Source organism: Alligator sinensis, unplaced genomic scaffold, assembly GCF_000455745.1.
Source record: "Alligator sinensis unplaced genomic scaffold, ASM45574v1 scaffold267_1, whole genome shotgun sequence".
Lineage (NCBI taxonomy): Eukaryota > Metazoa > Chordata > Crocodylia > Alligatoridae > Alligator > Alligator sinensis.
This window is the reverse complement of record NW_005842100.1, coordinates 1,433,964-1,445,566: the sequence shown is the minus strand read 5'-3', so window position 1 is coordinate 1,445,566 and position 11,603 is coordinate 1,433,964. Positions and strand designations below refer to the sequence as shown.

Here is an 11,603-nt window from a genome sequence, read left to right as displayed (position 1 = left end):
GGCCACCCGCATGATCTGGGGACAGCAGGGCAGACCCTACAATGAAAGGCTATGGGACCTGAACCTGTTCAGCCTTCACAAGAGAAGGCTGAGCGGGAACCTTGTGACCGTCTATAAACTCACTAGGGGGGACCAGAAGGGTTTGGGGGAGACCTTGTTTCCCCTAGCGCCCCCCAGGATAACAAGGAATAACAGCCACAAGTTGTTGGAGAGTAGGTTTAGATTAGACATCTGTAGGAACTACTTCACAGTTAGGGCAGCTAGGATCTGGAACCGACTTCCAAGGGAAGTGGTGCTGGCTCCTACCCTGGGGGGCTTTAAGAAGCGGCTCGATGCCTACCTGGCTGGGGTCACTTGAGCCCAGTTTCCCTCCTGCCCAGGCAGGGGGTCGGACTTGAAGATCTACAAGGTCCCTTCCGACCCTACTTCTATGATTCTATGAAGATAGGGGAGGTGATAGTGCCACTCTACTCAGCAATGGCTAGGCCTCATTTGAAATACTGTGGGTGCATCTACACATGCAACACAAACAATAAACGCCTGTGCAGTTTACCATCGTTTGTGCCAGAGTACACTGTTCCTGAGTGCAGTGTCTACACGTGTCCTGGGGACAGCACCACTTTGAGCAGGACTGGAGCAACCCCAGGTTGGCAGCAGGCTCAGGGGGTCATCCCTGAGCTCCAGGTGGTGGTGTTGGGTGGCAGAGGGGCTGGCTGGGGCATGAGGGTGCTAAAGTGTGCGGCTAGCCAGCAGGCAGCCCCTGTACTTTAGCACCCTCATGCCCCAACCAACCCATCACTGTCTACACATGTATTTTGCTGGAGTAAGTAACTGTGCTGTAAGTTACCATTTCCCTGTAGACTCTGTGGCAGTGGCTCCTTCTGGCTGCCACCACTGCACCAAACCCTGCTGTCCCAGCACCCCAGCCCATCCACCCCATACCCACTGCCAGGGGCAAGATCCACTGTGACACACACACACTCACTCTGCCCCCTGCTCACAGGGGCCTCTTGCACTCTGCCCCTCACTGGGCCACGTGCGACCTGCCCTGCTCTGTTCACTTGAGCGACCTCTCTGGGTTATCGGGCTTGACTATTAACTCTCTGGCACAGGACATGCAGCACCTTCAATTTGCTCATGCTACTCTACAGGGAGTCACCTTATGCTGAATACTGGGCTGGTTCTGCCCCAAGCCCTTCACCCACCCTTCAAGCCTCCCTAGCAGCCCTACTCAGTACACCCTGGTGCAGTCCTTCAAACTGCCCTCTGCATCCCTATTCTGCACCCCAACTCACGCAGTCCTTCGGGTGCCCTGCTGCACCCTACTCTACATGTGCCCACACAGTCACTATTCACAACACCACTACTCCCCTCTGGGGTCTCCGGTACCCTTTGTCCCTGCTGGGCTCAGGTGCCTACTAACAGGTATGCCTGGCCCCACTGCTCCCACCAATTACCCACCAGAGGGTGGGGGCTGGAGTTAAGGCGCCCCTACCCACCTTTCACTGGGGGGAGTAACCAGTCTGGTATTTCTTGGGGGCTGTCCCACCACAGACAGCCCCCCACCAGACCTCACTACCCGGCAGGGTGCAGTATTAGGTCATTCCCAGGACCAGGAGCCTCCAAACTTCCCCATAGCTCCTGTCTGTACCTCCAAGATACTCCAGGAGCAGTAGCTCAGCCTGTTGTTACCTCCTTAGCCACCAGCAGCAGACTGCTGGCCCAGCTTGTGTATCTGAGCTCTAAAATGGCTGCCCTAATCGGGCACCTAGCGGCTGCTTGTTTCCAGCCCTTAAAGTACCCTGCACCCAAATGTGCACTGTCACGCCCACACAGGAAGGGCGTGAGGCTGGGATGGGGCCACGGCTGGGAGTGAGATGGGCAGGTATGGTTGGGGAGACCCTGGGGTCTTGGGGCAGTGACTGCATGGGGCTGGGGCAGAGCTGTGATCCATTGTCCGCATGCCCCTGAAAGAAATGCAGGTTCTGTGGGTAGGGGCGTGCGGGGAGCAGATCGAGGATCTGCCCCATGCTGTCACTGCCCCAAGATCCTGGCCCCAGTCCTGGAGCAGCTCTCTGCCCAGCCACGCACCATGGCCATGACGCTCCATGGAGACGGCAGGATCAGCCCATGACAACATGGGGCTGGGGCAAGGGCAGAGCCCTGGCACTGCCAGCAGAGGCGTGCAGGGAGCATATTGTGGCTCTGCCCCAGCACTGCACTGTCATGGCCCCACAATCCTGGGGCATCCAGCCGGAAGCCATGTGGGTAGGGGCTGCTTGGAAATAAAGTCTGGCTTCAGGCCAGACTCGCCATTTTGCCCACTCCTGGTTTAGATTATGGTTGTATGAGATAGTTTTGATAGAGATGCTCCTGCCTCAGGCAGGGGGTTGGATTAGATGACCTCTGGAGGGCCCTTCCAGCCCTACTGCTCCATGGTTATGCCCCTCTTACTGATAACCTTAGCTGAAATATAAAGATACATCAAAATTACATTTACATAAAATACCATAGCAAATACCGATTGAACAATGGAACTGAACACAGATTTCATAGATTTCATAGACATTAGGGCTGGAAGGGACCTCGGAAGATCATCGAGTCCAGCCCCCTGCCCAAAGGGCAGGAAGTCAGCTGGGGTCATAGGATCCCAGCAAGATGAGCATCCAGTTTCATCTTGAAGGTGTTCAATGAAGGCGCTTGAACCACCTCCGGTGGCAGGCTGTTCCAGACCTTGGGGGCTCGGACAGTAAAGAAATTCTTCCTTATGTCCAGCCTGAAACGATCTTGAAGTAGTTTGTGACCATTTGACCTCGTCATCCCTTGGGGCGCTCTGGTGAACAAACGTTCCCCCAGATACTGGTGGTCACCCCTGATAAACTTGTAGGTGGCCCTCAGATCACCCCTGAGCCTGCGCTTTTCCAGGCTAAAGAGCCCCAGGGCTCTCAGCCTGTCATCGTAGGGGCTGCTTCCCTGACCTCTGATCATGCGCGTGGCTCTTCTCTGGACTCTCTCAAGATTCACCCTAGTTACAAGAAGAGACCAAACACCGCAATAACAACCTAATTTGGGAGAATATCCATGCTTGCTACACAGTGAAACCCCAAAGTAACTTTGTCTTGGGGTACCTCCATGACATTATCTTTTCTCAGTCTCCACCAAACACACTGACAGCCAAAAGGATAAGAAAGCTGATACAGACAAAGATGCCCAGGTAACATTCTATCTGCTCATCAACTTTTTTTTATAAGATCCTCCAGAATCTTTCATTTACCTTCCTGCTATTGCTTTTTGGCCCTTAGTCACAAAGAATGCTTCACTTCTAAAGTGGTTAGCTAAAGTTTAAAAGGTGAGCTTGGGAACAAAAATTTATAGGCTGGCTACACACAAAAAGAACCAGGACTGTACATTGATATTGATTTTATGACACACTATAATCTACCTGATTCTTGAATTTATTCCTACACACAACAGGTATTAATGACCCCCTTCCCTTTTGATCTTGATATCCCAGTCTTGATATTCCACTAATCAGCTTCTTTTCTTCTGCTAATTGTTTGTCTGCTACCCCTGGGAATTTCCCTCCCCAATCCATCTTCACATTTCTACTCTCAACTGTGTTTGCTTGCTTCCTTCCTTAGACCTCATGATTCATGAACAATATCTTACATTCAAAAGCTTATCTAACTTTGGGCGCACACAGAAGTGCCATTTTTCATGTGATCTGACCCCAAAAGTGCTCTACAGCCATGTCATAACACACATGCATGGCTGCAGAGCGCTTTTAAAATGGCCAATCATGTGAAAAAGTAGCCCTCGTTAAATCAGGTAGTAAAGAAAGGCACTCTAAATTAGAGCACCTTAGGGAACATGTATATAGCTTCCTATGAGGTTTACATGTCATGCCCCTGGTCTGTCACAGGGAGGAGGCAGAGAGTCTTCTCCTTGTGCAGCCAGCTGGTCTGCAGGGGAGGGAGAGCAGCTGGGCAGTGATCAGGAGTGGAGGTTTAGAGTCATAGATTCATAGGTGTCCCAGGGGCACAGGACCAGAAAAGGGGGAAGCCTCGTTCAGAGGCAAACCCCAGACCAAGGTAAAAGGAAAAGAAAACAACAACATACCTGTTGCAGGGGCTGGGAGGAGTGAGGAAACGTGTGGTGGGAAACCGCCCGCGCAGTGTATCAGCTATACCCATAGCCAGCTGGGGCCGGGTGACATCATGAAGAGACACCACCCGGTGGGGATAAAAAGAAGCCATGAAAGTGCGGGACGAGGGACACCGAGGACCAGAGGAGCACGCGAGGTGGAGGGCATCCAGCCGCTGCGATCTGCAGCAGCGGTGGCAGCCAGAGCCGTGGAGGATCCCTGAGCCGGGGAAGACCGGCAGGGGTCGGGAACGTCACCAGGGAGACCGGCAGAGGCAGCAGGAGCTGCGAGAGATCCACGTGCTGGAGGAGACCAACAGAGAATCAGCAGAACCACCGGAGAAGACAGCAGTGGCTACAGCGAGAGCCAGCGTGGGAGCTCCCTTCAGAGGCAACAGGTGCCATGGCTCCAGGGCAGAGGCGGGTCCTGGAGGAAGGGAGAGAGAGACCCCGGCTGGGGTGAAAGCACAGACCCCGACCCAGAGGGCACGCTAGCCTAGGGATGTTAGGAGTTAGGAGAGTACAGGACTCTCCCTGTGGGCTTTCCTCTTCCTTTTGTTCTCCCTGTTGTCTGCTCCCTTAGTAGTCGTATGGTTAGTTCATTAATTTGTTTCATGTCGGGTCACTACAGGGAAAGGGGCTATGGTGAAGGTATTGTTTGTGTTCCCCTCTTAGGGTTTGTCTATTTTAGTCCCCTGGAGAGAGTAGAGTGGTGGTGCCCTTAGTGCCAGGCTAGGGTAGCCGGGACGTCGCCCAAGGGTAAGAAGGAACCACGAGAAAACACAGTGAGGGCCAACGGCATCAGACATAGAAGGCCCAGGGCGCTGAAGAAGACAAACCCAAAGGCCGAGAGTCACCGAACCCTCCAGGTCCGGCCAGGGTCAAGGGCACTTGTCTACAGGAGGAGACACAGGGATCGGGGAGAATATCAGCAGAGGATTGCCGTGAAAGATTTGGAGGCCCATCTCAAAGGTTGGCGCGTGGCCGGGGTGTAGGGGAGGTTGGAGCCCCATGAACCCCCGCCGTGACATGTGACAGCTCTGGAGGCATCCTCAAAGGGGACCCCCTCCAATGAAGGGTCATTCAAAGTCGTGGCAGGAAAGTTTGGGGGTGACCCTGAAGGTAGCTGAGGAACCCTCTAAGGTCTGCACAAAGGCCCCTGGGGAGCAAGGTCAGCAGCTCGGGCAAAGGTGGCACAAGAGCGAACCATCATGAGGAGGCGGGCACAATAGGCACTAGAGCTGGAAGGGACCTTGGAAGATCATCGAGTCCAGCCCCCTGCCCCAGGGGCAGGAAGTCAGCAGGGATCATATGATCCCAGAAAGATAAATATCCAAATGTCTCTTGAAGGCATTCAAAGTAGGTGCTTGAACCACCTCCGGCAGCAGTCTATTCCAAACCCTGGGGGCTTGTACAGTAAAGAAGTTCTTCCTCATGTCCCGCCTGAAATGGTAATGGAGGAGTTTGTGACCATTCGACCTTGTCATCCCTTGGGGTGCTCTGGTGAACAAATATTCCCCCAGATCCTGGTGAGCACCCCTGATAAACCTATAGGTGGCCACCAGATCACCCCTGAGCCTGCGCTTTTTCAGGCTGAAGAGTCCCATGTCTCTCAGCCTCTCATCATAAGGTCCGTTTTCCTGACCTTTGATCATGCGCGTGGCTCTCCTCTGCACTCCCTCAAGCTTCTCCACATCCTTTTTGAATTGTGGAGCCCAAAACTGGATGCAGTACTCCAGTTGCGACCACACCAAGGCCGAGTACAACGGGAGAATGACATCCTGGGATTTGCTTTAGAAGCATCTATGGATGCAAGCCAGCGTTTTGCTTGCTTTACTAGCCGCAGCATCACATTGAAGGCTCATGTTCATCTTGTGGTCAATCATGACCCCCAAGTTCCCTTTCATCTGTAGTGCTAGCCAGCATAGCACTGCCAAGCCTATAAGCATGCTGCAGGTTTTTCCTCCCAAGATGGAGAACCTTGCATTTTCCGGTGTTAAACACCATCAGGTTCTCATCTGCCCATTTCCTGAGACTGTCAAGGTCTGCCTGGATCACCCTCCTATCCTCAGGTGTGGATGCCTTACCCCAGAGTTTGGTGTCATTGGCAAACTTGGCCAGTCTGCTTCTGACACCAATGTCTACATCATTAACGAAGATGTTAAATAGTATAGGCCCTAGGACAGAGCCTTGAGGGACCCCACTGGTCACAGCACACCACAACGATTGATTTCTGTCAATTACCACCCTCTGGGTCCTACCGCTGAGCCAATTCCTCAGCCAGTGGATCGAGGTGCAGCCAAGGCCCAGTTAGCCAGTTTTGCCAAGAGGTGATCATAGGATACCAGATTGAAGGCTTTTTTGAAGTCAAGATATATGACATCAATCTCTTCTCCCTTGTCCAGGTGATAGGTCACCTGGTCGTAAAAGGAAATGAGATTGGTCAAGCAAGGCCTACCCGCAACAAACCCATGCTGGCTATCCCTCAGGATGTTGCTGTCAGCCAGTCTGTTAAGGATGGCCTCTTTGATAATTTTTTCCAAGACCTTCCCCGGGATAGAGGTCAGGCTGATGGGCCTGTAGTTTGCTGGATCCACTTTCCTCCCTTTCTTGAAGACAGGCACCACAATGGCCTTCTTCCAATCTTTGGGCACTTCACCAGAGCACCAGTTGTCGAAGATCCGTGCCAGGGGCTGGGCTATGATGCTCGCCAGGTCCTTGAGTACCCTTGGGTGTAAGCTGTCAAGGCCAACTGACTTGAAGGTGTCCAGCCTCTCAAGGTGTTCCTTCACAAGGTCAGCACTGATGGAGGGTAAAGAATCTCCCTCACCCGGGCCTCCCTGTCCCATAGTGGGCAGGGGCGTCCCATGGGACTGGTGAAAAACCGACGCAAAGTACCCATTTAGCCAGTTGGCTTTATCCTGGGTGTCAGTTGTCAGTTGTCCCATCTGGGTTAGCAGGGGTCCAGCGTTACCCTTGCTTTTCCTCCGGCTCCCCACATATCTAAAAAAGGGCTTTTTATTGTCTTTGATATTTGTAGCTAGCTGAAGTTCAGTCGCAGCCTTGGCATTCCTTGTTCGCTCCCTGCAGGTCCGGACCAGCGCAGAGTATTCCTCCTTGGTGGTGGATCCAGTCCTCCATCCTTTGTAGGTATTTCTTTTAAGACGCGGGATGTCCACTAGTTCCCTGGAGAGCCAAGGGGGTTGCTGTGCTCTTTTGTAGGAGAGGGTCCCTGGTGCCCCAAAGCACCAGCAAGGAGGGGGCACAGTGCCCAAGCTGCCCTTAGGCTGCCCCCTCCCCCCCCGGGAATTAATTCTGGCTGACTTTTTGCAGCTAGCTGGCAAGTGGAGGGGGGCGGGTTAGGTGGGGATCAGGCTGGTTGGCTTCCACAACAGGCTACAGCAACCCGTGCCTCCTGGCCTCTGCCAGTACATGGAGGCACTCAGTTCCCACAATTCCCACCATCAAACGCCCAATGTCTGTTAGCTTTGATGATGCAGTAACTTTAAGCGCTTTATGTAATGCACAAAAAGTTACAGCGTGATAAATTCCAACAGTGCAGTTGGTCTAATAAAAAATATCACCCCCCAAAAATCCTTGCCTCTCATAATTCCTGGACCACTATGGCTACAACATCACTGTACCATAGATGCTTCTGTAAGATTTTCCCATTATCCTTGCATCTTCTGGCATTACGTGTCTCTGGTTGAAAAATATGGGATCCAAGTGGTTGCTCATAGTGCTCAGAGCAGCAGTGTCACTTACAAGCAACCATTTGTTCCTCTTGACAAAGTCACAATTTCCAATCTGATTCTTGCTCTGTGGCTTTGGACAAGTCACTTAACCTCTCTCCCCAGCGTTCACAATGTACACATGGGGAAAAGATACTTATTCTTCTCCCGCCAAGAAAGGATGAACTAATATTTATGCAGCAGTTTTTTGAAACTATAAGCCATTCTGTAAGTATGTCAATCATTGTGTTACAAGTGGCATCCCTGTTGGTGGTAACTGCTGAGCCACCAAGGAATAATGGGGATTGATTGAGACTGAACTGCTATTTCACTGTTCACAGTGGCCTTGCCACACACAAAGAATTTTGTCTGTGCTGTTCCTGTTGAGGTTCAGTGGTTTCAGAAGGTGCCAGTTTCTAACAACCAAAGCAGACTTTCTAAACACTGAATCAATGAGTGGTTTTGATTTCTAAAAACTGAGACCTATAGCCACAAAATCAAGCCTATCAGAACTAGGCTTTAGTGTATACAATGCAATTTCATTATGCATAATGAAGCTGTACACAGTTGCTCTAACTTCTACTGAAGTCTCACTAAAGAGAAATTGGATTGAGCTGCACCTGAGCGGTCATAAAAATCACTAAAGCTAAATAGGAAAATGGGCAGATATACATATATGAGCTGGCAGTTCCAACCTGATAAGAAAAAGTATGAAAATCTAAACATACTAATATATTCTGTAATTTTCCCCATTTATTTAAATTAAAATACTTTAAACTGGTTCTCCTGTCAATCCAGAAATGTGGGGTCAAAAGAGTTAAAGGTCCATCTGAGTCTAATTGGCCCACCGGGCTGAAATATGTAAGACAGGTTGGTTTCTTCAGCAGTGATTCTATACCTCCTTTCCAGAGTGCCAGTGAATGCCACACAATGTTAATACTGTTACACGTGCAAACACAGTTCACAACGTAAACCCAGACATTTGAAATAAGAATCCATAGTGGTAAAAACATTCTGACCCATTGTGGTCTTTCTGAGTTCTGTGCAACAGAAAAACTGTTCAATTATTTTTTCCATAGTTTAAAAAAAACAAGTGAAAACTAAGGGCTCCTATAGAGGTGTGTGGTGTCTGCTCTGACGCCCTGGAAATTCAGTGTGTTGGAGCAGACTCGATTAATCGATTAATTGAGCCTTCTGCGTCATGTGCATCAGCGTCCCCATGTCTCCATACTGAAAAAATGGTGGTGGGGTGCTTTGAAATAAAACACGTTGGGCTTTAGTTCAAAGAGCCACACCACCATTTTTTCAGTGCGGGGATGTGTGGGGATGCTGATACATGTGACACGCAGGCGCTTTTAATTAGTACAGCTTCCTAATTAGAGTGCCCAGGGCCGCCTGCCACAGTATATGTAAAAATGCCCTAAGATCCACCATTTTCTGAGGGATTCCTCAAGTCTGACGAGGGGTGTTGAGAACCACTATTCTACAGTCAACAGCACACAGGGGAGTGAAGTGGCCAGCATCACACCTGGCAACCTTTGACTCCCTTTGACTCCCCAAACTGGGTTTCTAGCTAGGTTGACTGGAGTTATCCTTTGGTGCAATATAGAGCAAAACTTAAACTCATGCCTCTGGAACACTATCAAGACACACCTTAACAGCTTTACCACCATAACTGGAAATCCCTCACAGTTGAGGATGATTGTCTTATCTGAGGACCCAAAGATGGCTGATGAGGCCTATCTGGGATCAACAGGCTGCAGCAACTTGGGTACATGTTTCTGTGCAGGCTGGGTGGCTGTGGATTCCTGATTTCAGTCCACACCATGCTGTTCCTGCTGCTCCCACTTCTCCATCTCCTGTTGTTGTCATAGGTTTCAAAGTACTGAGATCCCTGCAGCAGACTCTTTCTCCATTTGGGGCAGTCCTGGGCAATAGTCTCCCACTAGCTGATGTCAATGCAGCATTTTTTTCAAGTTGGCCTTAAAGACATCTTTGAAGTGCTTTATCTTCCCTCCTTTTAAGCATATACCTTGACTGAGCTGGGAGAATAAAGCTTGCTTCGGGAATATGGAGTCAGATATCTGGATGACGTGACTGGCCCAGTAAAGTTGATGTTGGATGATCATTGCCTTGATGAAGAAATCCCAGATGACCTTAGGGATGCCATCATCGTGACAATCTTCAAGAAAGGAGACAGGTCCAACTGTGGAAATTACAGAGAGATCATCTTTGTGGCTTAAAGGAAAAAGGAGCAATAGAAACTGAATTCTCACCCTCCTCCCCTGCAATTTCCCTTTTTTCATATTTCTAAATTTGAGAAGTGTCAAACAGCTTTTGGACACATCTACCCTGTGGTAGCAGTGTGTCCCAACAGAGATACTCTCAAGTACCTTTCGCCTAGCCATTTCCCCTTTGATGCTCCGAACTGGAAGCGCGCTGGTGAGGTCACTCTGGGATGTCCCTGCCAGGATCTGCCGCTGTTGCTGTGTAGAAATACCTTTTCAGATGAGAAAATGATAGGCTTCTTTCTAAATGCTCTACACACACCCAAATCAACTACATTAGAGGGAGAAGTTTCAAAAGAGCCTCAAAATTAATCCCAAATAATTCTCGCTCCTTTCAACCTGAAGACAGCTCTGCAAGGTACAAGGTACAGTTTCTCTTGTATACATTATGTTTAATAAACACAAATTTCATAGATGTTAGGGCTGGAAGGGACCTCACAAGATCATTGGGTCCAGCCCCCTGCCCAAAGGGCAGGAAGTCAGCTGGGGTCAGATGATGCAAGGTAAGAGTCCAGGTGTTTCTTGCTACAAGAAAGTTAGGGTTGTACAAACAACCGTATGTATGTGTAAATATTTAGCCCCCTCGTGTATGTGCTTTGTGATGCAGTCTTTATTTAGATAACTGCAAGCTAATTTTTGCTAGAGGTAACTTGCTTCACTTGGTGCTGCTCTTTCCCCCTCCGGTTTGGCAACTCTTCTTTTTCAAACAAACTGTTCCCTCTACCTCCTCCCCACTGCCTGGGTGCCAGCTGGGGGGGTCATTGACAGCAATGGCGAGTGGCCCCAAGTACAAGAAGAACTGTAAGAAAGAGGCTGCTACAGGTGGCAGCTGGGTAGATCACTTGCAAGGAAGGGCCTGCTCAGTCTGGGTCACCCTGGGCTGGGGCATGCTCGAGACTGGCTGTTGGATTGGCATGCTGAAGCTGGGAGGAGGCGGCGCACACTTGGTGCGGACTGAATCTTTGGAGAATTTAGGAGCCAGCTTGACATGAGTCTACTAAGCATGTATGAAGTGAGATTTCTTAGAGGTTCGCAGCTTGGTCGCATGATCCAATTTTCACAGGGACCACAGTGTCACATTCCTGACACCTGACCAGGGCCGGATTAACCCACAGGCAAACTAGGCACATGCTTAGGGCCCTGAGCTGGGCATGGGGTGGGGAAACTTTCCTTTCGCAGAGGCGGCACAAATGGCCTCATCTGCTCAGCAACATTTGTACAGGGAGGGAGGGTAATTCAGAGCTGCCTCTCCTTCCCCTCCCACCCCCATTACCCCAGGCCTGCAAAGAATTTAAGGGTGCGGTGAGGACCCGCTGGAGCTGTGCTCACCTCTCTCGCCTGGGGCTGCGGGGAGATGTGGGGAGTCCTCCAGGCCTGGGAGGAGAGGAACTCGGGGGGCTGCAAGCCAAGCCTGCGGCAGGGATGGGGTTGGGGAAGTGCT

General features: G+C 50.6%; 1 long non-coding RNA gene across 3 annotated transcripts in view; it reads right to left on the bottom strand.

Annotated features, from left to right (window-relative positions):
• Positions 1 to 11,603, bottom strand: part of LOC102385840 — a 14,321-nt gene extending 2,718 nt beyond the window's left edge. The window contains exons 1-3 of one of the 3 annotated variants that reach the window (XR_003094224.1): positions 11,492 to 11,603; positions 10,268 to 10,374; positions 9,528 to 10,080 (exon numbers count right to left, since the gene is read on the bottom strand). This is a non-coding gene — a long non-coding RNA (uncharacterized LOC102385840). Of the gene's footprint in view, positions 1 to 7,315; positions 10,081 to 10,267; positions 10,375 to 11,491 lie in introns of those variants that run through there. The other 2 variants (XR_323913.2, XR_323912.2) reach the window with 2 other exon arrangements.